A 24,682-nucleotide genomic window follows, 5' to 3' on the forward strand; every position below is an offset into this window, starting at 1 on the left:
ACGCGCCTATCCGGACACCGCTGCGCCATTCACCGACGTAGCCGTGGGAACCCCGCTGTGTGAGCATCTGACTCGTCTTCAACTTACAAGTGCTCCGTCTGCCCCTTCGGCAGCTCATGGTGGGTAGAAGAGCGCAAAAAGACGAGAAGAGAAATACACAGACGTCTGTTCGCGCTGTTCCACCCACCATGAACTGTTGCCAACTCGTCCAAATTTCGATCCTTCTTCATCCTTCGGCAGCCTCAGCACATACTTTGCACATTGCTGCTTGGGGAATGCTCGGGACCCATTCCCTCCTCACTAGCCCTCGCATTCCCACTGGCAGTGACCAGACAACACAGGGCACCAACGCCCTCCATGCCAATTCTAACACTGGCCGAGGCCTGCCGCGTGTCGTTCCTGATTTCGAAGCGGCGTACCAGGCATATAAGCGACCGAAGCTTTGTCAATACAAGGATCAGTGGTCCACTTCATTAAAAACTTCGAAACTAATTAATTACCTTCGCTGCGGGATTCTGTTCCAAAGTAGTTTGCAACAGTAATAAATTACCAAACCAGAAAAGAAAATAATTACATTACAAAATGCTACGAAAGTAATGAAGTTGCTGCAATTCTATTTAAGTAATTCATTTACTGCCTAGTCTGCGCACACACAAGCGCTCGTGCACGCACGCACGGCTGCGCATTCATAGTTTTTATGCGCCAAGCGCGCACGAACGGGGCTTTCGGTTTCAGTCGTAGCGTCGTATTATAACTGCAGTCGTCGCCCTCCCCACAGGCAGCGCGACTGTTGGTGCCCGCGACTTCAATCTTGTCTCAGCGGTTCAGAATGCAGACAGGCCAGTATTCGAATTCCCGTCCGGTTAGGCTTCAGCGAATTCAAAGTGAAAAGCAGACACACTGCTGCTGGTTCCATCGACCGCACTGCTCTGCTGCGAGATGGTTCGAAGCTTAACACACACCACCCCCTTACTCCTTTCATTTCTCGGCTTCACAGCATGACGCCGAGTACCGAGGAGAAGCCATAGTAGCAGAAAACGGCGCTGGGTGCTCGAAGAAGAAGCCATCTTCGGGTTGGAGTTCAACGAGCCGCAGACGCGAACCTCGGACCTGTATTCCTTTAATGCGGTGCTTTTGAATGCCTTTTTGCGCAGTCAATACTGTAATTTTCGAACTGGTAGTTGCCGTTTGCGCATGTTTCTGTTTACCTTCGACGAATACAAGACGACTTTTGCAGCCGTCTTCGGCCGAAAAACGTTCACCTCGACGCGACATTCGCTTAAACCTAACCGAAAAGTTTTCTCGAACTCTGGTTGAGGTCAAGTCATTTTCTGGCCGAGGCGATTGGATTTTTCCGAGCTTCAAGCAGGCTGTTTTTCTTGTTTACGAGAAAAAATTGAAAAAGTAGAAGTGGACGCGACTGAGATTGGCCAGCGAATATTGTGCGGCAAAGGCTTTGCCCGAGCCCTGTCACACCAATATGGCTGTTGTGATTAAAAAGCAGAACAACCACAGCGCAAAGCCGCTTGGTGTGTGTGCAGTGAAAAGGAAATTCCTTCTCCAGAAATGGTATTAGGACCTTTGTGAGTCAGGAAAACCTGCTGAAATCACGGTGAAGGTTTAAAACAAGGTTTAACTCTGCGAACGTTTAATCTCGCGCTTTCGTACTAGTCTTTTCAACAATGGTGAAGGTCTGAGGGAATTCACTTTTGCCAGGCAAGCACTGCAATGGGTGTGATTCCAGGGATCATCCTTTGTGTTTGTGCCGTCGTACATAAAGACCCACAAGCGTGAGGCCTCGCAAATTTATAACGTTGCTCTTTTTTCTTTGTTTTCTCAAAAATTTTGTTTTTAAGCTATAACCACACGAAGAAGACAAACTAAATTATAAAAACTTCATAGTTCCACACTTTCTACAAAAGCTTTTCTCCTTTTTAATGCCTTTGCGAGCCCTTTTTCAATTACTTCTGGATTTCCATTTCAACATGCGCAGCACGTTTAATTCAAATCACTGCACTCAGTACGCAACGAGATAACTTATATACAATAGTTTGCTTACAGAAAGAATAAACGAGGGCTAAACCGGGCTATTTAGACAATACTTTCAATCAAGCCCGCCGCAGGAACAAGATGAGCTTAATTTTTAGTCTGTTGGTCTGTTTGTTTCACGATTCTTTTAATCGTTATTTGCCCAAGATGGGCCGAAAGAGACACAACAAACAAAAAAGCAACATCCATGTTTTAGTTGATGCGTGGGTGTCCTTTGCAAGTCCGGGAATCCTGCAGCGCAATGCAAATATGGAGATACCAAGAATCGCATCTATGACTGCGTTTGGCGAACAAAATGTAATCTTCCACTCACCGATGCTTTACCCCTGTTTGCAGATCCTCGCTCAGCAGCGGTGGTATTTGCTGCAGCGGCTAATGGCCTCGCTGGAATGGGATCGTTTTTGTTTCTAGAGGGAGGGCGACGTCTCCTGAAGGGTCTCCGTACCGAGACCCACTCGAAATTTTGTTTCGTTCGCAAAGGGCGCACCGGGAATGAACGGCTCACCGTGGAGGAGGGAGCGCTGGATGCTGTGTGCGATCACGGGAATCGGTGAGCTGCTCAAGCGTTGCTAGCGGGTCTTGATCCCTTACGAATGAGGGTACTGCGCTCTTAGGGCATCCGAAAACGTGCATGGAAGTTGGACGCGAAACGCGCTACGACGAGTGCTCGAGTAAAGACTGGTTTTATCTTATCCTGATAATGACGCGAGAATGGAATGCATTACCTGAAAATGTGAACGAACAAACGAAAGCCATAGACAAAGCGAAAGCAGTTCACTTGTTGGCGTGGTGCGTGGATTCTTCAAATATTTCGGCGATAAAACAAATTTGAGCTGCGTGCTCACATTCCACACTTTGCCTCGCAGTCTTCATACCTTTCTCCTTCCACGCTGACTCTCCTTCTACGGTAGCTACCGTCGTGGTGGTTCCCATAGTAAGGAAGGAACAAAGGTAGGGAAAATAAAGGAAGAAACGAACGAAGGAAGAAGGAGGAAGAATGAAGAAGGAAGGAAGAATTGAGGAAGAAGCAAGAAAGAATGCAAGAAGAAAGTAGGGAGAAAAGAGAAGAGAAAGAAAAAGCATTTGTAGTTTATCTGGGAAGCAATCTAGCGTGCGTAAAGCCTTTTTTTTTTTTGCAGAACAACAAACTTTCAACAAACATGAATCCATTTTCTCTAATGGAGCACCTGGGGCGAGGTAAGCAAAAGCGATTCGTTCTTATTGCTGTCTTTCAGCTAGGTTTCAGCCGATTAAGTTTTAGGATGTTTTTAAATTGCTACTTCCTCGTTTCCTGCGGTAATTTTCTTTCACTAATGACATTTTTCATTACGGACAGTCACCGTGCAGCTTGTGTAAAGGGTATTTTTTCCTTCCTGCCTAAACGTACAAAATGCCCGCGCCACTGGCCTAGTCGAGGGCATATTTGAGCCTCTTGCCGCTGTGGTTGTGGCTATCTGCCTGTACAAACCTTCGAGCTCTCGATAAAAAAGAATTAAAAGAATAAAATGCATAAAAAATTTATCTCGATATCACATTTGGGGTTCTGTGTACAGAGGGCAAAACACATGTGTAGAATGACCGAACTGTGTCTTCCGCAGCTCCCAAAGCCGCTGCGGCCAGGCCGCTGCGAGCAGGAAGGCAAAAAATTATGATGAAATCTTATGAGTTCAACTGCACATGCATACATCAAGACCACTTTTCTCGCTAGATATCGCGCGTCCAGCCTGAAACACGCCAAGAACGTGTTCCAGGAAAGCATTAATGCTATTTACAGAGTCACCGGCTGCAGCGGAAATGTTTCATTGCGCAACAGAAAACGATACTTGACATTCATGACGACATGCCTAAGGTTCATGCGAAGGAACATGTCCACACCAGAAGAATCTGCAGCCGAAAAACTCATGGAAACTAGTGGTTAAATCTATTAGTGCGGATCTTTAACAGCTTTTCTACCCTCTTCACAATTCTGAGTTCTCGGTGGTGTTGTAGCTGTTGTAGCAGTCAGAAGTGCGGCGGGAAGTTTCCCTGTGAATAAAAATCTCTAATTCTTCCCAGCGCCAGTGAGAGTTTCGAAGGATGCAACTTTCGAAAAGCATTATAACTAAACAGGCGAGTTGTTGATATATATTAAGGGCAAAAGCGAAAAAGGTGTGGGGTAAAAGAGAGGAAACGTATAGAGAACAGAGAGAGAAAAAACTCCGGAGTAGATTGTGAGAGGGGGTCTCAGTCTAGGAATCCAGTAGCTTCCGCCGACGCTTTGGCGATGGTGACTTGCGCCTCCTGGTCTTCTAGGGTCCGCTGGCCAGCGTCACCTCCCATTGCTCCAACCAGAGTTGTTGGACAGGATTCAACGTGTCCAGGGTCCTGTATAAATGAAGTGTGACTTAGATGATGGCGTGCACTATAGCTGTAAAACCGCGTCATCCTTAGTGATTTTACTAATCAATCCACTTGAAGAGTCCTAAGAGTGCTTACATTTCTTTCATTATTGAGGGCATAAGAAGTTTTGCTTACTACTCTTCATACCACCCTAAACTCACAATTAGTACCTTTACATATCGTTTTCGTGCTCACTCTTTCGCTTCAGTTCAAATATTCCTGTCTCCCTTTTTCTGCTAACCACAGCCAAGCGACTCCTCTTCCACTCACGCCTAACAGCAGCCTTTTACAAACGCCCACCTCCACTTCATCGCATTATTAAGGTGGCACTCGTTACGACTTTTGAGAGTGTAAGAGGAGAATGAAACACCTGTCAAGTCATTGTTCTTGCCTGAGCCAGAAAGAATGCACTCTTACTGCCGCATTAATAGCGACGACAGTATACGTCCTTCATTGAGAAACATAATTCTGGATCTCTAAAGCCAAGCCTCCCACCACTGAGGCGTCGAACAAAAGCCACTGTCTTAAATGCTTATCAACGCTGATTGGCGCACAGCTGTGATATGAAGTGCATCGCACTGTGTGGGCGCAGAACGCTCGCTTCCTTGTGTGCTGCATCCAATTGCGTTTATTGGTGCCCTCAGGTGCGTGGTAAACAACAGACTTCTAGCGGAGTCTCCTTCTTTCCTTCCTCGTCTCCCCTGCTGTTTGCGTGCCCCAGGAGCTGTTTTCCCCACCGGTATAACAGGCAGGGAGCACCGTTGTGAAGCGTATTCAGTGTGTAGGCGGCTCGTATCTGACAACACTTAGTGTCGCCGGGCGTCCTTGTGTGCGCAGCGCGCCCAGCTCGCGACGCGCTAAGTAAACGCGTCGTGAGCATTATCGGCTCCCGTTTCGAGGCCGCCCCTTCTTGGCTGTCTCCTGCATGCGCCGCGCCTGTCAGGGTTCCTTTCTCGCCGGAACACACGTCCTGCGAGTTCCACCGGCGAATCGGATCGGAAGGAGCGGCGGGCCGCATTATCGGGTCATTGCGTGCGTCTAGCAGTGCCAGGGCTATGGTTATTGTCGACGGGAGCAAGCAAATCTCGATGCTGCGGCAATGTTCCGCATGGTGTTCTCATATCCTTCTGGCAAATAAGGCGTAAAAGAAGTTGCGAGTGAAGTACGCGTATTATCTGTTATTGCGGGAAAGACATTCATTTCGCTTGTGCTGAAAGAGTGGTATTTCCAGCGACAGCGCGGATAGGGGTCTCTCCAAAGCCAAAACACAAGACAGTCACAATTAAAGCTTCCGTAATACTGCTTCACTGCTCTAAGTTGCAACCGGTGAATTTTCGGTCATCCCCAGTCCAATTAGAGGTTCATGAACCCGCTAAAAGTAATTTAGTAATTGCTCATTTTACTAGTCTAATAACACCCTTCGAACCAAACATTCGATTGCTCTTTTCTCTTACCAGTCTCTCATTACTATGACAAAGCTCGAAGACGAATGCGTATGGAACTAAGGCAAGCGCCTCCAGTCTATATTAGCCTTTGTTGTTTGTGTGCTCGTCTTCTTGTTTTGTTAGCACTCTAGTAATTATAGTGAAAAGGGGCAAGGTAGGGAGGTTGGCGATGTGGATGTGCTGGCTGGCTACCCTCTACTGCAGAAAGGAACACAGGGGTACAAAGAGAGAGGAGGGATATCTGAATATAAAAAGTAATTAAGGGGACACAATTGGTAAAATTTTTCCTTTCCTAGCCTGGTACTCGGCTTGTTTACGGCGACATGCTTGAGAAATGGGCCTTTGACCCCGCCTCTAGTAGACGAAAACACCTTGTGCCATGGAGCTGTTTGACCGCGGATGCCCTAGTGGCATAGAGCCTCGTCACCATTATCATCATTCATCCCGAGCCTTATGTCTCGTGCAAAGTATGGCCGTGAAAAATATTTTGCCAGGCGATTAAAAACAAAAACAAATACACGGCGATCAAAATCACAGAAATGGTCAACAGATGTTAAGTTAATCACATTTGACCTGCTAATGTGCGGGCGCTCCAGTTACTGCATTGTTCCTGAAACACTTATGTCCTGCTTATATCATGAAACAATCAGTAAAAGAGACAGGGCCGGGTCCCAGATGCAGAACATGCAACTTCCCAGCAGCTTTACGCGTATTTAAAGCCGACCACAAAACAAAACACACCCTTACGAACTTCGTGTATTAACGCGTATGTACAGTGCGCTGTCACTACGCTGGCAATACGACTCAAGGCAACTGCGTGGCCATTTTGTTCTGTTGAAGCGGCAGAAATAAAGGTCACGCCATCTTAAACCGCTGAGTGCGTGACGTCAACCGCTGCATTTGAAACGGCAAAGCTTTATTTTCCCTCAACTGTGCACAAGCACCTTAGATGTATTATATCCCTCGATGCTCTGGTTGGAAAAACCTTGAGCGCCTCCAGCCTGAGGCCCCTCTATAAGAATAACTAATGCAAACCGCGGTTTGGCCACAGCTCTAGAGCAATTTACACCTTATTCCGCTCGAGGGAAAATAAATACGAAATCTCTCGATAATTGACATGTCACCTGATGTTAACGGACAAGATGGAGCTCAAAGTGACCCTTCAGGGGCTCAAGACTAGCTTGTTGACAGCGCATGCAACCTTCAGTGCCTGATGCATTTCACTACTGAAATAATTTTTCTTAATCGCTTGCTACAGTAAACTTGCTATTTGAAAAACCTACTTGGCGCAAGTTTTTTTTTTTTAATAAAATAACGTCCCTATCAAGGTTGATTGGCAGCAATCTTCTGGCACTGAATATCTTCAAGAACGAATCAAAAATTAGAACTCAGAATTCTGAACGCACACGAAAAAAATGAATTGTTTGTTTACCTCAGCAGTTAAGAAATGTGTCAAGGTTTGACGGAAACACTTCACTTCCTTTAAATGTTGTTTTAGAGGCAAAATTATAGTTTGTAGACTCAGATGCAAACTAGGAAGCGGTGCTAGAAGAACACAACTTTGACAAGAAGCGCTGTCTCTCCGTAGCAACACAAATCATGTATCGCTCCCGCACAGAATCAAGTACCCGCCTCAGCATTGCAGGCTGAACTGCAGTGCGTGCTGTGATGATACTCGCTTTAAGGTCTTCTACACTGGCAGGCTCATCAATTAAAATCTAGTTTTTCATTCAGTACCACAGGAAGAAATCTAAAGGGGTGAAGTCTGGAGACCTTGAGGGCTATGGGAAAGGGACGTCATATCCTAATCATTACAGCAGAAACCTTGCATCAATATGCTTCACAGCACGTTCAGAAAAGTATGCGCTGTTACCACGCTCCCCTGAGCACTTTGAGAGGCAAGTCTGCAATGAAATCTTCCACTTCTCCTTCCAGAATTTCTTCGCAGTACTTTCTCCCAGTCAGTGACTCTTCATAAATGTAGGGGCCAACGATTCGGTCGTTGAAACTGTCCCGCTAAACCTTCACTTCCCACCTTGTTGGCGTTTGTGGGCTCGAAGCCAGTGAAGGTTCACATCAGCTCAGTAATATTCATTGTGTAGGCTCGCTCACGAATTGCGAGAGAACGGAGCTTCATCCGTGTAGATCACCTTCCGCAAAAAGCCAGGATATCTGTCTAACTGCATCACGACCAAGTTACAGAAATCCTGTCTTTGTTCAAAGTCTGTCAAACTCAGCTGTTGGTGCTGGCTCCAATGAAAAGGACACATGCAGTGCTTGACAAGGGTTCTTCACACTGACCTCACGCTTAGACCGGCACACCGGGCTATTTGCCGAATGCTGGCTTATGGCTTCGCTCTTCCCAGCGCAAGCATCCGGTTTCAAACTCTTCGTCCACAACATATGTCTTAGAACCTGGAAGCATATTTTCTGAGAATCCTCACGAACGATGTCTCCGCTAGAAGCCAGCGTCCAGGAATCTTGGAAGCGTACAACTGCGCCGTCAAGCGCTTGCCCTTTCCATGGTTACAAATTCGACAACCATGTACAGGGCCCGTCAATAGTTCCCAGGCTACAGGGTCTGCTTTTGAGCAGTATAATCAGGCAGTTCCGGCATTCGTGGAGCTTAAAATTTCTGTAGAGGGTAACAGAAGTACCGCTCTAAGTTCTGAAAATCTTGATAGCTTTATCGGCATCCTAAGTGCCAGGATATGCAGAAGTAAAGCAGACCCCGCGACCCGGGATCTTTTGACCAACCTTGTACACATCTGCGGATAGCCTTCCTTCACTCCGCGACGCCATATCCAGGCCGATGCCGCGACCCGCCACAAGCGGGAATGGCATGACGCTTTATTTTTGCCGTTTCCGCACACGACAGCGCCCACGCAGTCGCTCTGAGATCGTATTGCAAGCGCAATTACAGCGCGCCTTGGGTTCCGAGACGGCGGCAATCCGCAAAGCGAAGCGATACTGCCGGGCCGCCCGTATTCGCCTCAGGTGACGTCAGTTGTGTGATATAAAGCGCGGTGAGGAGTGATCGAAGTGAGAGGCGCCCATTGCCGCTGAGTTACGGTGTAAAGCCACCAACGAGGGTGACTTTTTCTCGCCTCGTAACGCGCGCAATAAATTTAATGAATTTTTTTTCCTTAGCTAGGCTCCTTAGAGGATGATCTCCAATACTGAGAACAAAGCATATGCCCTAAAATAAAAAAAAATAGCCCCCAATACAGCCCCATGGCTAAAATAAACCTAAAGCAAGGTACCTTTATTTTTAAATCTTGGGTCTTCTACAAACAAGCCCCCGGTATATTCATCGCGTATTTCCAGTATGTATTTAGAGAACTCGATTGAAAAGAAGTGAAATTCAAATTTAATGAATAGTACCTTTCTAATTTACTAATGACTTTGCCTTGCTAAAGACTCAGGGTAAGAATTGCTGAGCATGTTTGCGGACCTAGACAAGCAAAACATTATTGTGGGTCTAAAAATTTATATAAAGAAGGCGAAAGTAATGTTCAACCGTCTCGAAAATTAGGAACAGTCTACGATAGGCAGCCAAGCTTTAGAATAAGTAAAGAAATAACCGTTGACCCGCATCATGAAAGGGAAGTAATTAAGAGACTATGACGAGGTTCAATGCATCTGGCAGGTACTCTGAGGTTATGAACAGCAGTTTACAGGTATCCCCTAAGAGTAAAGTATATAACAGCTGTGTGTTGCCAGTATTAACCTGTGGGGCAAAAACACTGAGGCTAACGAGTAGGCTTGAATGTAAATGGAGGACAGCGCAGCAGGGTAAAAAATAGAAAATGATAGGTGTACCGTTGAGACAGCAAGAGAGCAGAGTGAGTTAGGGAATAAGCGCGGATTAGGGATACCCTGGTTGAAGTAAAGAACAAATGAGCATTTGGAAGACACGTAATATGAAGAGAGGATAACCAACTGTCTCTTACGGTAATGCAGTGGATTGTAAGAGTGTGCAGAAGTAGCAGAGGGCGAAACAAACTCAGGTGGGTGTAGGAGATTATAAAGTTAGAGGGGATTAGATGGCCGCAGCTGGCGGAGGACAGAGTTAGCATTGAAGTGGCTTCTGTAATTATGTGGACGTAGTTAAGCTGCTGATGATGACAATGCACACTCACTAATTCGCCGAGCTTAGCGAGTATTGGAGAGCCTCACCGACGTTAACGGGGGTGCTGCAATTTATCTCCCGTGGCGATGTCGTGATCACCGCCTGAGGCCATTTATCATTTCTTCCGTCTGTTACTTTCGAAAGTTTTTGGAAGGTGGAAAGCATGTGACCTTTTTTCGTCGAAGGCCTCTTCGCTCTGATGTGTATGATGAGTGTGCTGTAAAACATTTATTGCGTCCAATAAGACGCTTTCCCCGTCAGGGAAGGACCCTCAATTTAGGGCTCCTGCAGCCGCTGCCGCCAGCGTGGCGCGGTCCTCCGCCAGCTTGCGCCGATCACCCAGGTCGGAGCTGGAAGGAACGGCTTCCCATTGGGAGGTGTTGTGGTTGAGGGATAGGTGGGAGGACTGTCGAGTTGAGTTGACACACCCAGGTGGAACGGTATAGGGAAGGGTATTCAGTACAATGTAAGCACATATCTATATAAAAAAAATAAAAACTATCACGCACGAATGGGAACAAAACTGGATACTGCTGCAACCAAGAACATCTAAAATAAGTATTATATGAGTTCTTCAGACAGCTGCAAACTAATACATATGCTCATTTGTGCTACAAACTATGTCCAACACTCTACCCCTGCTATGGTAGGGGTAGAGTGTTGCTAGTTTTTTTCTTTTTTGTCGGTGGCATTCGTCCTTGAGCTTCAATGTGAAAGCACCACGTTTTGTCTATGCATCAGGGAGCCAGCGTTTTTCTTGAAGTTGCAACAGAAATAAAATGACTACTACATCTAGAGTGCCGCACAAAGCTGGTCATGGAAGCATCGCGCATGGATGCAGCAGCAGCAAACGATCGTGTCGCAGCCTTGCAAACAAGACTGCGCACCGAATGTGCCCTAATGTGTTCTCTCTGTGCCTGCACTGCCGCATGCATTCATGATAAGGCGCATACTTCAGTTACCTGTCTTTTCCAAAAGGATAAGCAATGTATTGACAGTAAGTTCATTGGAGGATGTGTAATAAGGACGAAAATATAGTCGCATAGCAAACGCTGGGGATGCTTGACTTGTTAAGCGAGGCTGAGGGTCCATGAATCTATGCGCTTTGAATTAATATACCAGTAGGTGAAGTAGTGTTGCTCTTGCTACTTAGTCTTGTTGTCGTCAAGTTGAGATTCTGCTGCAGTGCTCGTCTATCTAAACATGCCGCTTCCCTCGGAGCAACTTAAAGGCCGATGAACGACGACTGCTTTGCGTTTAATATTATCGGTGACCAAGAATTGGCGAATGGGAAGATAATGTCACGTCGGAGATGAAACGCCCACACGCTCAAGGCTCAAACCCTTAGCGTTTTCAGCTGGGTAGCGGTTCTTAGTACGCCAGTCGCGGCTCTCACGACCATGACCCGGAGGTGACAGTGTGCATGCTAAAGCAGTGCAACACAGGTTACCTGGAAGAGAAACCGAACGAATACAGAGAGACCGACCATCCCTGGGCTCAGTCACTTTCCTGGGACTTGGCGCCTGCGGCGACCCGGCTCGCCCTCCTGACAGCAGAGTCCGATGCCTTTATCTTTCTTTTTGGGTTCCGTCCCCAGACTTCTCGCCGCCCGTCCCGGGGCGCGGTGCACCTTCAGGCTACAGCCGAACCCAGCCCCTTCACGGCCCGATGCAGGGGGAAAAAGGCCCAATCGATACTTTTTGCTGGTCCGAACTCCGGGGTTCCCTTGTCAGGGCCCAGCCCCGTCGGCTCCGCCGCCGCTGCCTTCGACGTGCGGGGCGCCATCTGGAGCTCGGGCCCCGGCGGCGGCAGCGCCACGCGCTCGCGAGCGGCGGCCGCCGACTGGAAATCGCGCCGGCGGCACAGTTCAGTGTCGCTCGTGGAACATGGCGGTGTGAGTTCGCCGGGGCGCCTTTTCGTCCCGTCTCCTCCCGGGGCAGGTGAGTCACTCGGGCGCGCCGGCGAGCGTCGTGCACGGCGCCGGAAGCGCCGGCGTAGTCTGCACTGGGCAGTTGCTTTGCTACGCCACTATCGCGTCGATCGAAACGGCAACATCGACGCGCGCGAGCGTGCGCGTGTTGTGATGTGATAGACACGCTCGCACCGGTATACCGGGTGTTTGTATTCCGCTGCTGCGTGCTTCAGGTACTGAGCTCGCAAAGAAAGGTTGCTGGCGTGAGGCAGTTTTTTTTTTCTCCTGCCTGTGCGGGGCTTTGCGTGCTTGTCGTTTACGTGAGCATTCGTGCAAGCCACTATCATGCAGCGTGGGTCAGGCGGCGACGACGTAGCACGCAACGAACCGGATGAAACCCTGGCTCCAGGTCGCGTCTGGTTCATTTTTTCGATGTTAAAACTTGGGCACCTCTTTCGTTGCAGGCAGATAGGTTACATTTTGTTGTACGCCGTACGACAATGGAGATTTTGTGAAGAATATTTTTAGCGCAGAAAAGTACAGCACTTATTTTTCGGGTAAGCAGGCACCTATGGCCAAATCAGCAGCAGTTGCCATGAAAAGTTTGTGTGATAGCGCAATTTCTAACGTAGATCAGAAGGAACGGTGACTGGATGCATCTTGGAGCTAGGAAGAAAGCCTAGTGCATCTGAAATTCACGCTCTCTTTCACGGACAGAAAATGTGTGCGTGGTTGGGTGGTTGGGTGCGCGGTGGAATTCTTTGTTACATTGCTTACCTGCGCAGCATGCGGACGACATAGCTATTTCTGTCAAGTGCTTTTCCTGGGAGAGTACTTTTCATTCCTGCCGTGATTGTATATGAGTATGGTGTCAGTGCTAAGGTTTTGCTCACAACACGAAACTTTCTGAATAAAAAAATATTTTGGGAACACGATAGTAGACCCAAAAAGCATACGTGAGTTTGGCGCAGCACATGGAAAAAGCGCAGGTGGCATTACGTGCATTTTAATGCAGATCGTCAGCAGCGTTTTTAGTTCTGTAGAGCTCCATTGTGCTACAAGAAAATGCCAAAGCGACGCCCACGTGCCTCATGTCGCAAGTCCCCGCGCAACTTCAGTGACCATAAAATAGAATGCAACACCAACAATTATAGCGATAGAAGCGAATTTCAACCGTCATGCTTACACACCGATGTTTGTGTTCGTTATTTTAAGCGTATTATAATGGTGGTTTTTCAGTAAGTACCGTCGCATTGCTGCGGCCATGGCATTTGCTTCTCCGTCAGCCGTTTGTGCTGTTCTTAGGCGCATTAATTTACCTCTAATGTATTGCGCAGAGTAAAAGTACGTTGATGGGCCCATCCTGTGCCCTGTTCGTTGATGATTCCGGAGGCGATAAGGCACTGCTGGACGAAGTCCGCTAGCAAAGACTACACTTAACGGTGTGCTGGTTCGCAGCGCCATTCTCACCTGATGACAGTGCACATGTCACGGACTTCAACTAAACGCATGTGCGTACGAGCCTTTGGACAGTCCGCAAGTACTGCCGAAGGTGACATGTGGCTGACGTTATCAGTGGCAGCGTAGTAATTCTTTTCTTGCCAGCTACACTATATCTCGCTAAAATGAAATTTAATTCCAGAAGCTGCAGATGGCGTCAGAGAAACAGTCGCCGAATTCACAAGACTGCATGCTCACAAAGAGGAACAGTTAGTTGTTCGCTCGCGTCCCTTGGTGTGACAGCCGAGACGCCCGCCAGCCATGGACCATTGTAGTGTGCGTGAGATTTTGAAAATTTAACTTCCGATTTACTAACATAGGTTGTAGCCTCGACAGCACTGCCATTTTGCTTTCCTGGAAGAGAACTATAACCCTGGGTGGACCATTCAATGCGACAGCGCTAGTACTGAAGAAGTTAGGGCATGGCACTGCTGTGCGCAGTGGAGACTGATACCATCAAGGTTTTGTGATAAACGGAACTTAACAAACTTACGCTCGGTTATGTGTTATGAGCTGGCTCTTATACAACTGGCGTCGCCAACACCGAAGCGCGCCTTCACACGAAGCCTAACACACTCATATCGAAGTTCACGACCTGTCTGAGGTTGCGGTGTCGTCTTGAAAAAAAGTTAAATTTCGGCATACAGCTCGCGGGCAATACAAATTTCAAAGATACAATTTTGGGCTTGTAGATTATCCGCAGGTGTGACCTGTAGAGAATTTTTTTTCCTTGTCACCCATTATGATTTCTAATGTCAGACTCGATTCCATATACCCGGTGCTGACTACGTAGTGGGCGCGGATATTCAAGAAAACATTTTTCTTCAGCCGAAATTGAGAAATGCTGACTATAGCCGTGATGTAAATTGTATACCGGAAATATAGTATATAAATTAATTATAATAACCTCTTTCCATAAAATTTACATAATGGCAGGAGCATGCTGTGTCCTAACTTTAGAACTTTGTACAGAATTCAGTTCTACATAATTTGCCAGTTTAGCTTATTTACAGCACTGTAAGTCGTAGACATGTGGCAGTGGACAAAGCAAAGAAGCCTCTAGTGGCGTCACTGTGCATCTCGGGTGCTTGTTGTTGAACAACTCTGTTCTGATTGCTACAACACAATGCTGGCGCTTGAATGAAAACTTTATTGGCCTCTTCTGCAAAACATTGTGTTCTGCGCCGACGCTGCCGGTCACTGAAATAGCTTTGCGCTAGCGCACCTTGCAAGTCGCTCTATGCGGCGAGTATTGCTCCGCCATGTGCCCTAAACCCCTCCCTCAAGGTTTTGGAAAACCGCTTTTCTAAACACATAGGTCGAGACGGTGAACTGGCAGCAAAACCAAAGGCGGGGATAAGTCACCAGTCTGGTACAAACCCTTCACAATTTTAGAAAGTGAAATTTTCGTGAAAACGTTACTGTTGTTGTTAGTCTCTGGCAAGTGTGGAGGAAAAATCAGTTCCGCTCAAAGTCAAGAAAGTTGAAGACCTGGATTGTAGCACTATCCAAAGATTTCCTAAAGCTTTCTTAAAAGCTAGTTTAGTTGCTGCCGGAATAAGAATGGAGGAAACTGGAGTTATAAAACAGCTTTGCCGCCTTGAATTTAAATGACCTGTCCAAGGAAAGGGCCAGGAATAAAGAACAGAACGGCCTGCTGCCGCATCCGTCGCTCCTCGCCGGAAGCGCCTGTGGAACAAATGTCGGTATCGGAGTGACGTTGTCACAATCTTCCTGTCAAAGGGCAACGCGGAGGTTTCAATAGAAACCGCAAGTGACTTTGGAGTCTTGGCATTCAGACTTTTTTCTTTCTAGTTTTCTTCCATCTTTGCCTCTCGACTTGCTGCAATAGCTCCGTTACTGTCACTTGTTCGTCCACAGCAGGGCCTTATAAACACTTAGTGCAACAACTGTCGCGAGATACGCAACTCTCAGCGCAATACGCAATAGCGATGTCGTGTTGCTGCAAAGAAAATTAAACTTGCAGCCTGCCGTTTACTTTTGCTTTTGTTTTGAATACTGAAGCCTCCTATTACGCTATGTCGCGAGTGGGCAAAAAATAAACACGCCCGTTGGCTGAGCAAACTCAGTGTACCTCAAAGAACTCTAGCAGTAGAAGTTCATTCGGAACCCTTCACTGTGGCGTCCCTCACAGCAGATGTGAAGCCTGGCGACGTTAACCACCACATAACAGACAATACCATAAATTACAAACACGCTAGTAACAATAGGTGACATTTAAAATTTCTTTGAGATACACCGATAGTGGAGTCAGGAAGTAAGCCCTGAATTTGTTTAGTATGTCGAATGAAACTGTATTTAAAAGTGCTAGTGCCAGAATCAAATGACAAAATTTTACGTTCAAGGTAGGTCTTGGTTATTGATGTAACAGAAAATTTGAAATTCTTGCTAAGCGACACAAAATGCTAGTAGTTAAAGTGTGAAAGAAGCTTAAATGTTGAATACGATGGATTGAAGGAAATGTTCTCAGATGCAAAGCAGGAGTAATAGAAGGAATCGAATTGAAATCGGAACGTAAAGGTGAACCCGCCGATTTCAACTTTCGAAATGCACGCTCTCGAAAATGTACTTGCGCCATAACAAATGCATGCACGCACACTCACTTGTACCGCGAAACAGGTACACTCGCGAAATCCCACTCTCTGACTGCGTACATCCGTGCAGTATATTAAGAATAACCATTGTTCCCGGCAAACTGAATGCCACGACTTCCCTACACGGCTGGAAGCCTCAAACAGGCATTTCACCTGACAGCCCTGTGCTGAACGGATGATCCCGGACACCGGAACACGCGGAAAGCTCCAGTTCTCGCGTGTACCGGAGCTGCCACTACGACGCCTACTACTACTACTGCTACTGCTACTACTACTGCTACTACTACTACTACTACTACTACTACTACTACTACTACTACTACTACTACTACTACTACTACTACTACTACTGTCGCCTCGGCTGGGAGCAGCTCCAGCAGCAGCAACAGCGCGGCCGGGCGCGACGAGCTCCGGTCACGGCGCGGTGGGGTCGGCGGAAGCGGCATTTTCCGAGGGAGGTGGCCTCCGCCGCCGGTGTGTTCACGGCTGCTTAGCAACGGCGTGTCATTAGTGGGCGCCTCCTGCGGCTGCCCTTCGCTGTCCCCTCGTATTCGCGGTGCAACTGCTGCCGCGTCAGCCGACAAGAGCGGCGGGAAGACAAGCAACCAGCAGCTTCGTGTGCGCTCTAGGTCATCAGAGTTCACTGATTATAGACAGCGGAGACATTATAGCTTAGATGTATACCGGATCAGGCTGCTCCTTACAACGCATGTTTAGCCCGCCGCGGTGGCTGAGTGGTTATGGCGCTCGGCTGCTGGCCCTAAAGACGCGGGTTCGATCCCGGCCGCGGCGGTTGAATTTCGATGGAGGCGAAATTCTAGAGCCCCGTGTGCTGTGCGATGTCAGTGCACGTTAAAGAACCCCAGGTGGTCGAAATTTCCGGAGCCGTCCACTACGGCGTCTCTCATAGCCTGAGTCGCTTTGGGACGTTAAACTCCCATAAACCAAACCAAACCTTACAACGCATGCACAGTTGCCTGGAGGAGAAATGTTCCTGCCACTGTGTATTCGCTGTAAGCATCTCGCTGGCACTTTATACGTCTTCACTATGTTAAGCAGAGATAGAGATATATTCGACTGGCTACCCTACGTGTGAGGAGGGGTATAAAGGGAGCGGAAGAGAAGAATAACAAAAAATTAGTTCAAATCGCATCATAAAGCGTGGTCACTTTGTCCTTTAGCCCATAGCAACACAGGGAGCCCGCAGGAAGTCTATGGTTTGAGGCTCAGGCATGTGTCTTTTAAATATTTGAGAAAAGCCCAGATGGCTTTCCTAACAAGCGAAGGTTAAGGCCGAACTTCCAACTGATCGGCGAATCCAAGCGGAACAGTGCTGCCTCCGGAGGCCCTCGTAGCAGGTAATGCCAGATTCTTTCCATTAGGGTTTATCCTTGAACTTTTCCACAGTAAGCGTTGAACGGTAAAGTTCTCACTGATAATCGAGTGTGCACGGGCCACGATGGCCTTCGGCCTCTCATAGTAAAACTGAGTCATGTTGTTGCGGATGTAGACCAGGACTTTGCTAAATTGCCCGCACGTAATGGAACGCTGAAACTGTCTACAATGTTGTTATCATGTTCAGCAGCCTGACTCCGTTCTGCGGACACGGACCTTTCCCGTATCCTGCAATTAGCCCTGTCCTGTGCCAGCTGCGGCTACCTTTTCTCGGCAAACTCTTAATCACATTCGCCCACCTAACTCGATGCCACCACCTACTGAGCTTGCCTTCTTTTGCAATACACTCCATTGCCCTTATGTACCATCGGATATCTTGCTTGACCATTACATGCCTTGCGCATGCACATTTCTCTCTCAATTTCAACTAGGATATTATTAACTCATTCTCTTCTCTGACCCACTCGGCCCTGTTTTGTGTTTTAACACTGCACCCATCATTTCCCTTTCCATAGCTCGCTGCGCTGACCTCAATCCAAGCTCGACACTTTTCGTCACCCTCCACGTATTTGTCCCATAGACTTGTACCAGTAAGGTACAGTTATATGCTCTCCTCTTGAGGGATACTGAAAAATGGCTTTCCATTATCTGAGAATGCCGGCCAAGTGAACTCCATTCCATTCCAGTTCTCCCAGCTATTTCGCTTTGATGGTCAGAATCTGAAACCACTGCCTGCCCTAAGTAAATGAATACCTTTACCACTTTCAACACTTGGCTGTCTATCTTAAGCCCTTGCTCCTTTCCGAGACTGCTGTACATCAGTTTAGATTTATTCATATTATTTTTTGGACCCACCCTCCTGCTTTGCTTGCCTAGGTACGAGACCAAGCATTTTAGTTTGGCCGTGATTTACTTCACAAGGCAATGTCATCAGCAAATCGGAGAGTGCTAAGGTATTCTTCATTTGATTATATGCCGTATTCTTCACAGTATAGTTTTTGAACACCTCCTGTAAACTCGCGGTGAAAAGTCTTGGAGAGATCATTCTTCTTGCCTGACACACTTGCTTCTTGCTTGTCTTCTTCCTGATTAATATATTACCACTTTCCCTGTAAAGAACAATGGTCGCTGTATCGTCGCCACTGATATTTTCTATTACTTGTGCATATGCCTCTTTTACACTCAAGCAACGCACTGCCTGCATGACTGCTAAGGTTTCGACTGAGTGAGACGTTTCCTTGTAATCTATGAAGGATATATATAGAGGTTTGTTATATTCTTCACATTCCTCTAACACCTGATTTATGGAGTGAGCGCGGTCTATTGTCGAGTGGTCTTTACGAAAAACAGCCTAGTCCTTTGATGACTGAAGTGCTGTAATTCTGTTCGCTATTACCTTAGTAAATACCTCGTATGCAACGGGCAGTAACCTGATCAGGCAACAACTTTTCATGTATTTCGCGTCCTCTTATGGTGTCAGCGTTCCTCCAAAATTCCGGTACTCTTAAGGTCATGATGGTCATGTGTAAACAGAGTGGCAAGTTTTTCTAGCACAATGCCCCCCCCCCCCGTCCTTCAACAAATCTTCAGTTACGTGATTCTCACCTGACGCTTTCCCCCTTTCTATTCAATGTAAGGCTTTCTTTACTACCTCTTTCTTTACAAATGGGATGTATAATTCTTCCACACACCTTGCTTCGTCAACTGACATCCTGATTATTTCGACTGCTGTGGAGATCTTTGTAGAATTCTTCGGCTATTTTAACTACCTTGTCTATATTGGCGGTGACATTGCCCTCTTTGTGTCAGGGCGTACATCTGATTTTTGCCGATGACAAATTTCCTCATGGCCGCTTTTAGGCATCTCTGTTCTTTAGAGCCTGCCCGAACCTCTCAATATTAAACTACCTTACGTCGTTTACCTTACGCTTATTGATTACTTGTGACACTTCTGCCAGCCATGTAGCTTTATCCATCTATGGATTTAGAGGCTTTCATACTTTGAAGTTATTTAATCAGGTCTTTTGTCTTGTGAAAGAGCTTGTCAGTATTATGTCCAGCTGCCCTAACTCCTACTGCTATAAGGTGATTCCATAATGATATTTGTGGGATTGTCATCAATTTCCTAAACATTAGGGTCATCTTCCTCTGTTAAAGCGGAATAGCTGTTCTCCAGCTAGATCCTGAATTGCTGTTTTCCCTGTTACCGCTAACTCGGTCATTTGCTTCTTCCTTACCAGTTTCCTCCGTTCCCTGTTCAATTCTAGATTAACTCGAGCTGTCACCATTCTATGCTCATTACGAGTTCTCACATTACCTCCACAACTCCACATCCAAGATGCCAGGAGCACAATATGTAGATTATTTCATTTTTTATTCTCGCCGTTGCGACTCTTCCAACTCTGCTTCCGGTTGTACCGTTTGCTGAAAAAAGTATTCATGACACGTAAACTGTTTCGTACAGCGAAATCTATTAGCAAGTCCGCCGTGCGATTCCTAGAGCCTAGTATATAGTCACCTACAACCAGGTCGCCTGCCTGATTCTTGCTCTACCAAGCATGGGATGTATACTCACACTTTCATGTATCCACATGTAACCTATATAATGTACTGCTTCCTAGTCTATTGATTCAATCATTGTGTGGTAGTTGCTTGATTCCTGCGATGTCGTCAATTAAATTCAAACTATTTTCCTGGCTCATATGAAACTTGATGCGTGTAACAAGGTTGGCAGTAATACACGTCACCATTTTCAAGAATATCGTAACAAATCCAGCCATTCATCGCTATCAAATCACGCGTACGGCACCGGGAATTTTACAATAAAGGGAAATGACTTGTTACTACAGAAGCGAGGCCTTTTCCTTATACTAATATATTCGAGCCCAGTACTTCCCGCAAAACCCAGGAAACGTGCGCTTAACAGCCGCGCTGTAAAAACGGATTTGATGAAACGTGTGTCCGGTGGAAGGTGGCTGGAAGAAAAATCGGTGTAGGGTGGGATTGAATAAACATTTCCTTTCAGAAAGAAGAGAACGTACTACAGTTGAATTTAGTTTCAGGATATACAAAGAAATTTCCTCCTTTTTTCAATGTGCAATATCCTGTAGCTTCAACCACGGACAATTTCAGCTTGCCATTGCACGTTTACACAGCGTCACGTTGAGCCTTCTTGTGCTCATTACCTCTGAAAAGCAAACGGTCTTCGCTACCGGAGTTATTTGTCGAACCCTAACCGATCAAAAAGGATGACTGTGCGATGTACCTTTACGTCTCCCTTTACTTTGTTATCTTTCAAAATGAAACTCAGTTTTCAGAACTACATTGCTGTTGGTACATCTTTGTTTAGACAAGGTCAAAGCAGGCTTTTATTGGAATTGAAAAGACGATGTTTGTTGAGAAGACGAAAAGAATGCATTTGTTTGAACTTTAATCCTTTTTTGCGTGATTAGTTACTGGTAAAGCCGGAGACTAAAGAGCAAAGCAGGGATGTAGTTTCTAAGGTGCTAATTCAATAATACCTTTTGCGGGGCTGGTTAATTCATCAGTCGCTTAAACACAAAGGAACACAGGGCTACAAAGGGCAAGCACGGAGCACGCGTAATGGAACGAGCGCTTGGTTAGAGTCGGCGCCCGTCCCATCAGTAGCGCTCGGTGTCCGCCTTTCGTGACGTTCTATTTCTTTGATTTAAAATTCATCAATCGCATTTAACTGGAGGGCTTCGGTAGCTACGGGGCAGTACTATCTTTACTATTATGAATAGACTATTTCGAACTCTGTTCTTTCTTACCGAGGACAAGAAAGGAAGAAGGAACGGTGTTTCTCACTCAGTACCACACGGCGCACACTGACATTTGCATGATTCAGCAAAAGGCGCAGCTGATCCGCTGAGGATTCTGGAATAGCCGGTCACAATTACCGTTTTCCGAGGGGGAACAGTGCGAGGAGATGATTCCCGCGGGGGCCGTCAGTCATAGGGAGGCGGGCGCCCTGGAGTACGACTAGGCTTTGCGGAGTACGCGACGTCATCGCGAAATCAGACGCGTCCAAACCGCGACCGGCTATTCGAGCGCGGGTAACTGATTGGATGCCGGACGGGTGGATTCCATGGCGTCCTGCTTGAATAGCATTCGAACCTCCTGTGGCTTCTCTGACTACGGCTTGGAATGCAATGAAGTGATAAGTAGACGTGACGTAGACGCTAGGTCACCGTTGTTGCCACGTGAGTGCTTACTACCGACGCGACGAAACGAGCGCATAAATGTTTGTGTAATGACACTACCTGCTTTATACAGATAGCAACGAAACACTGAAAGCACGCATGCATCCCATGCAATGGGATAATCTAGCGCGGATTAGATCACAGCATTTTTTTTTGTGTACAGAAGACTAAGGAGTTCGTTAGGTATTGCTCTCTTATATATATATATATATATATATATATATATATATATATATATATATATATATATATATATATATATATATATATATATATAGACAAGTTAAAGGAAATGAGGGGCCGTTTGACAAATTTATGAAGGGAGACAACAGTCACCGGAACCAAGGTGTCCAATCTGCTGCTCTCGTGGGTATTTATGTTTACTGGGTGTAAGCGAGAGCAGCAGATTGGACAGCCGCCGCCGTAGCTCAGTTGGTAAGAGCACCGGACGCGATATTCGGAGGTCGTGGGTTCGGATCCCACCGGCGGCATGGTTGTTTTTTCTGCTGCTTTATAAGTAATTTTCTTTAAGCGATTTATTAATCTAGGTATTATTATCCCACTGATAAGCATAACACATTAAAAAAAATTAACGTTCCCCTATGCACCTTGGTTCCGGTGACCGTTGTCTCCCTTCATAAATTTGTCAAACGGGCCCCTCATTTCCTTTAACTTGTCTGCTAATAGCTTAAAGAGGGTCTCGGTTCTGGCAGTCTTGATGCCATAGGTAGCATAAGAGGGCTCTCGCACAGTTTCCGCCCTCGCCGTTAGATGACGTTCTACGTCACGCTCGAGGTATTACAGGACGTGCTACGTCCGCCGCTATTGTCGAGGGTGGCGCTGGTGAACACTCTCAAGGCTCGCTTACACCCAGTAAACATAAATACCCACGAGAGCAGCAGATTGGACAGCCGTCGCCGTAGCTCAGTTGGTAAGAGCACCGGACGCGATATTCGGAGGTCGTGGGTTCGGATCCCACCGGCGGCATGGTTGTTTTTTCTGCTGCTTTATAAGTAATTTTCTTTAAGCGATTTATTAATCTAGGTATTATTATCCCACTGATAAGCATAACACATTAAAAAAAATTAACGTTCCCCTATGCACCTTGGTTCCGGTGACTGTTGTCTCCCTTCATAAATTTGTCAAACGGGCCCCTCATTTCCTTTAACTTGTCTGCTAATAGCTTAAAGAGGGTCTCGGTTCTGGCAGTCTTGATGCCATAGGTAGCATAAGAGGGCTCTCGCACAGTTTCCGCCCTCGCCGTTAGATGACGTTCTACGTCACGCTCGAGGTATTACAGGACGTGCTACGTCCGCCGCTATTGTCGAGGGTGGCGCTGGTGAACACTCTCAAGGCTCGCTTACACCCAGTAAACATAAATACCCACGAGAGCAGCAGATTGGACAGCCGTCGCCGTAGCTCAGTTGGTAAGAGCACCGGACGCGATATTCGGAGGTCGTGGGTTCGGATCCCACCGGCGGCATGGTTGTTTTTTCTGCTGCTTTATAAGTAATTTTCTTTAAGCGATTTATTATTCTAAGTATTATTGTCCCACTGATAAGCATAACACATTAAAAAAAATTAACGTTCCCCTATGCACCTTGGTTCCGGTGACTGTTGTCTCCCTTCACATATATATATATATATATATATATATATATATATATATATATATATATATATATATATATATATATATATATATATATATATATATATATATATATATATATATATATATATATATATATATATTGCGAGGTCGCATTTTTTCAGTTCGTATAAAACTAAGATAAACATCCGAAAAACAATGTTTTCTGCTTCTGCACTCAGTGTCTCGGAGATTAAGACGACGTTTCGCATATCACTGCCCGAGACTTTGGCAGCGCATATAATCTGGCTCTTTCCACATGCTGTTTGGTCGACTAACCAAGCGACGCTGACTGCCTAAAACTGCACTAAACTACAGGAACGCAGTTAAAGTTAGTCTCTCCTACGACACACGCACATTACTCTCTGCGAGTGACCTACTTTCATATACAGAAGCAGGGAGGTTGAGAGAGCGCTAGTCGCGCATTGCTTCAAGCCAATTCCTCACGATGCTGTGAAGCATTGAACGTATCGCCGCACGTCAACTGTGAAACATTTAATCGAATAGGAAGCGTTGGGCTCACAAAGTTGCATGTCGGAAAGAAAATGACGGTCACAACGTTACGTGCCCGAAAAAGCTGTGTGCAGGAAATGGAAAGTTGTTTCTTTCTGCCTAGATGCTACGAGTAACCATGGCCTTTACTGACCTGTCTGTCTGTAATTTCTTTTGTGACGTGATAATCCTATGGGCCAGACCCTTACATTCTGCGTCTCATGCCCTTGTTCCAGAAATCACACGTGCAGTGTCACAGACTGCTTCGCAATTCCACGTCATTGCAGGTGCTCGCCCCTCTTCGATCAGCACAGTGCTATACATTGCATCACCCATTGTGGCGGCTGTCAAAATAAGCACTGGACGATGCGAAGGGAAGTGTGGTGCGATATACGGCGTGCCGATAAGCCCTCGGGTCGTAGTCTGGAAGCCTTGCGATTACGGCGAACTGCGATCGCCGCTCTGTTTATTTTCACAAGCGGTTGCCCAACCACGAGTTATTGTTTTTCCTCCTAACGGGCGCTCCGCTGGCAAAAGACGGGTTTCATTGCTGTATTTGGCTATGCGTTCAGTCGCTTGGCTGCTCAGTTGGCAAAGGCAGGAGCGGTAACACTGGAAAGATTACAGAAGCAACGCGTACTTTATCCATCTCATTTGAGGCGCTTGTTTCTTCTATCGGAACTTGGACGTTGGTAACAAGCACTGAGGCATATGCAAATGTTCAGTTTTGAGATTGGGGACTGTCGACGCAAGGCATCCTTTTTCCATCGGTCTGGCTCTATCACCCACGCTGCTGTCTCTATGGTCCTAAGATAGATCACCCAGCTGATCACCAGGAAAGAAAGCTTTTCACGAACCAAAGCGTACATTTGAAGCCTCTTTTGGAAAA

The 24,682-nt window shown here is 46.5% G+C and overlaps 1 protein-coding gene and 1 non-coding gene across 3 annotated transcripts in view; both read left to right on the top strand.

Moving 5' to 3' along the window:
- Positions 1-11,838: 11,838 nt before the first annotated feature.
- LOC144136392 (synaptic vesicle glycoprotein 2C-like) overlaps positions 11,839-24,682 on the top strand; it is a 176,577-nt gene continuing 163,733 nt past the window's right edge. The window contains exon 1 of one of the 2 annotated variants that reach the window (XM_077668675.1): positions 11,839-11,945. The gene's annotated coding sequence lies outside the window, so the exon portion shown is untranslated. The remainder of the gene's footprint in view (positions 11,946-24,682) is intronic. The other variant, XM_077668677.1, reaches the window with a different exon arrangement.
- Positions 22,068-22,141, top strand: TRNAS-CGA (transfer RNA serine (anticodon CGA)). Its single transcript has one exon. It is a non-coding gene; the product is annotated as a tRNA-Ser (tRNA).

This window comes from Amblyomma americanum, chromosome 6 (assembly GCF_052857255.1).
Source record: "Amblyomma americanum isolate KBUSLIRL-KWMA chromosome 6, ASM5285725v1, whole genome shotgun sequence".
In the NCBI taxonomy this organism is placed as follows: domain Eukaryota; kingdom Metazoa; phylum Arthropoda; class Arachnida; order Ixodida; family Ixodidae; genus Amblyomma; species Amblyomma americanum.